Raw genomic sequence first — 4,698 nt, 5'->3', positions numbered from 1 at the left:
CTGAGTAGCTGGAATTACAGGCACGCACCACCATGCCCAGCTAATGTTTTGTATTTTTAGTAGAGACGGGGTTTCACCATGTTGACCAGGATGGTCTCGATCTTTTGACCTCGTGATCCACCTGCCTCAGCCTCCCAAAGTGCTGGGATTACAGGCTTGAGCCACCGCGCCCGGCCCCCCTCAAAAATTTCTATAAAAGCTGTGAATTTTCTCCCTCAGAAAAATGCACATTTGTAGATATATACAACATTTTGCAAGCACTTTCAGACTTGAATCCTGTTTCTGGGCTTGTTCATGAACCCCACTGGACAAGATGCTTCTAGTCAGGAACGGTGGATCACACCTGTAATCCCAGCACTTTGGGAAGCTGTGGTGGGTGGATCACTTGAGGTCAGGAGTTCGAGAGCAGCCTGGCCAATGTGGTGAAACCCCACCTCTACTAAAAATACAAAAATTAGGCTGGGCATGGTGGCTCACGCCTGTAATCCTAGCACTTAGGGAGGCCGAGGTGGGTGGATCACCTGAGGTCAGGAGTTCAAGACCAGCCTGGCCATCATGGTGAAACCCCATCTTTAAAAAAATATATACAAAAATTAGCTGGGATTGGGGGTGCGGGCCTATAATTCCAGCTACTTCTGAGGCTGAGGCATGGTACGTGGAAGTTGCAGTGAGCTGAGATTGTGCCACTGCACTCCTCCCTGGGTGACAGAGCAAGACTCTGTCTCAAGAAAAAAAAAAGAGAGATGCTTCATTCCCTGTCTTCCTAGAGAAACGACACATTTCTCAATAACCATAAATGAACATGTATGCCCAAAGAACTAGAGTTTCTTCTACTCCAACATGAGGCTTATTAGTATTATATTTCTATATTACTACTATTATTTTACTTCTTTATCTTTCCCCAAGATGTTCTTCAACATGTAGGAAAGTCCAGGAACCTCTAGAACCCAAAAGATGACCAGATAGTCTAGCTACTTCAGCCAGTTGAGTTGATACAATTGGCATTAAGGAGGTTATTTTGATTCTCTAACACTGCTAGAACAGTGGCTCTCCTGGGATTCCTGCCTCTACTACATTGACTGTGGCTCACTGAATATTCATGTGCTCTCATTTCCCAGCCTCCCTTGTAGCTGGATCAGGACCTCAAAACTGAATTCTTGTAAATGGGAATGCAATTGATAGATTACTTCTGGCCGAGGAGTCTTGCTCTGTTGCCGGGCTGGAGTGCAATGGCACAATCTCAGCTCACTGCAACTTCCGCCTCACAGGTTCAAGTGATTCTCCTGCCTCAGCCTCTTGAGTAGCTGGGACTACAGGTAGGCGCTACCATGCCCAGCTAATTTTTGTATTTTTAGTAAAGACAGGGTTTCATCATGTTGGCCATGATGGTGACTATCTCTTGACCTCATGATCTGCCCACCTCAGCCTCCCAGAGTGCTGGGATTACAGGTGTGAGCCACCACGTCAGCCAACTACCCTTCAATGCCCTCCTCTTTTCCCATTAAATGAGACGGTAGAACCAGAGTGTGAAAGCATTCTAGATTCCTGAGTTGCCCCATGGAGTAGAGTTGAACTAGTGAGTTGCCCAGAATACATCAGACTTTACCAGAATAACAACAAAAAATTTTACTGTGCTAAATCACTGAGATTCCAGGGTTACTTTGTTAATGCAGGATAGCCTAATTATACTGACTAATAAACTAGTATAAAGGTTGGACTGAAAGAAATAAGAAGTTCCCAGGACACTTTTATGGTTAAGAATGTGATACAAGACCAGATGCAGTGGCTCACACCTATAATCCCAGAACTTTGGGAGGCCAAGGAGGGAAGATTGAGTCCGGAAGTTCAAGACCAGCCTGTGCGACATAATGAAACCTTATTCTCTATAAAAAGTAAAAGGTTGGCTGTGTGTGGTGGTGCATGCCTGTAGTCCCAGCCACTGGAGAGGCTGAGGCAGGAAGACTGCTTGAACCCAGGATTTTGAGGCTGCAGTGAGCTATGATTGTGCCGTTGCACTCCAACCTGGCTGGCAGTGTGAGACCTGACTCTAAACAAAACAAAACAAAACACAACTAAAAAGAATGAGAGACATGGTAAACTGGGTGGAGTGTGATATTAGTTACATAACGTGTAAAATGCCTAGGTCAATACTTTACGGTAGTTACTCCATAAATGGTAGCTTTTTCTAATAGCTCTTAAGATATCCTATATTGCAATATATATATTTTACGGGACATGAGAAATTTTGACTATACTCGTGGGTGAGAGGCTCCCTGTTCTGATTCTTTCTGAGATTTTTTTACCTTAAAGTATCTTTTCCAAATACTTTGGGTTTGCCAGGCGTGGTGGCTCGCGCCTATAATCGCAGCATTTTGGGAGGCTGAGGCGGATGGATCACCTGAGGTCAAGAGTTCGATACCAGCCTGGCCAACAAGGTGAAACCCTGTCTCTACTAAAAAAAAAAATACAAAAATTAGCTGGGTGTGGTGGCATGTGCCTGTAATCCCAGCTGCTTGGGAGGCTGAGGCAGGAGACTCGCTTGAACCCTGGGAGGCAGAGGTTGCAGTGAGCCGAGATGATGCCAACGCACTTCAGCCTGGGCAACAGAGCAAGACTACGTCTCAAAAAAAAAAGTACTTTGGCTTTTGGGCTCAATCATCTTTTATAAAATTGCTTGAAGTAGTAACTTCCAAGAAATAAGTAGTTATTGTTCTTAATCAGTCAAGCATTTAGTAAAAGCCTACTATTTCTTCTACATATTAGTTAACAAAATATCACAATGGGTAACATAATATTGCCAAGAGTTAATTTGTGTGGCCCAGGCAACTAAAGAATACGACATATAAAATTATGTAAATGTGTGAGACAGACAGCACCTTCTGAGAAGAGATAGGAGAGGTCTGTGCAGGCTCAAGTCTTCGGTGAAAAATTCTTGAAAGGAGTGGGCTCAGACTCTGTCTTAAAGAAGGGGTAGGAGGGCCGGGCGCGGTGGCTCACACCTGTAATCCCAGCACCTTGGGAGACTGAGGCGGGCGAATCACGAGGTCAGGCGTTTGAGAACAGCCTGGCCAACGTGATGAAACCACGTCTCTACTAAAAATGCAAAAAATTAGCTGCGTGTAATGGGGGTTGCCTGTAATTCCAGCTACTCAGGAGGCTGAGGCAGGAGAATCGCTTGAACCCAGGAGGTGGAGGTTGCAGTGAGCTGAGATTGCGCCACGGTTCTCCAGCCCGGGAGACAGTGCAAGACTCTGTCTCGAAAAAAAAAAAAACAAAAAGAAGAAGAAGAAGGTGTAGGATGTAGATAAGTGAGAGAAAAGAAGAAAGGCATTCCAGGTGGGCAACAGATTGGTAAAGTTACTGATAAAACCCACAAAGGGGCCAGGCACAGTAGCTCACGGCTGTAATCCCAGCTGAGGTGGGCAGATACATGTCTAACACTTTTCTCTTTCTCCCTTTTTCTCTTACCCCTTCAACTTCCCGCTATCCCCCGGGCCCAGAAAACAGGCTTTCCCTCGTCTGCCTACCACGATCCTCTACTGTTGAGTGGCAGGCATCCTGGTAATCACATGTAGAGAGTGTAACTTCTCTGCCTTTTGGGAGAACTCAGTGAGAAATCTCGTTTCTACTAAAAATACAAAAATTAGCCAGATGTGGTGGCAGGCACCTGTAATTCCAGCTACTCAGAAGTCTGAGACAGGAGAATAGCTTGAACCCTGGAGGTGGAGGTTGCAGTTAGCCAAAATTGCTCTGCTGCACTCCGGCCTGGGCGACAGAGAGAGACTCTATCTCAAACAAACAAACAAAAAACCTTCAGGTTTTCATATAACCTGTGTGGGAGGATAAAATTTTAGAAATAAATAAGGGGGCCAGGCGCGGTGGCTCACGCCTGTAATCCCAGCACTTTGGGAGGCCGAAGTGGGTGGATCACTTGAGGCCAGGAGTTCGAGACCAGCTTGGCCAACATGGTGAAACCCCATCTCTATTAAAAAAAAATAATAATTAAAAAATAATAATAATAAATAAATAAAAAGCAAAAAAATTTAATAATAAAGGAAAAAAGATAAAGAAAAATTAAAAGTTTTAATTAAAGTAAAACAGATCCATGGGGGTATCTGATGATATGATAGTCCAGCAACCCAGATTCCTCTGGGACTGCACTGGAGGCAGATCTTTCAGGCACATTTGTACTATGTCCACTATCCAGGGGACAGGATAGAACAAGAGCCATAGAAAAAAGGGGAACTTGGCAGAATTGCCTTCGTATTTTAAGTTATAGCTTTCTTTACTGAAATAATAGCTTTAAAGAGACAAATTACTCACAAATCATTAGTATCAAATGTTGAGATGGGAAGATGATAAGCAAGAAAGGTAATTAAAGTCTGTGCTATTCTTAAAATGAAATACTGTCTCAGCATAGACGAATAAATTAGATGACTTTTCAACCTTTCCAATGTAAGCATCCTTAAAAAGTTCCACTGTCTAGCATAGTGATTTTTAAACATTTTTTGACAGCCACCCACAGTAAAAAGTATATTCTACAGATTGACTGGTTCACACACAAACACACAGTACATTTTCATGATTCAGGTTTCATGAAAGACTCCTGATCCTCACTGTGTGATAGCTTTCTATTCTTTTTTTTTTTTTTTTTTTTTTTTTTTTTTTTTTTTTTTTTTTTTTTTTTTTTTTTTTTTT

Source organism: Cebus imitator, unplaced genomic scaffold (assembly GCF_001604975.1).
Source record: "Cebus imitator isolate Cc_AM_T3 unplaced genomic scaffold, Cebus_imitator-1.0 Scaffold188, whole genome shotgun sequence".
Lineage (NCBI taxonomy): Eukaryota > Metazoa > Chordata > Mammalia > Primates > Cebidae > Cebus > Cebus imitator.
Note: the sequence above shows the minus strand (reverse complement) of the source record.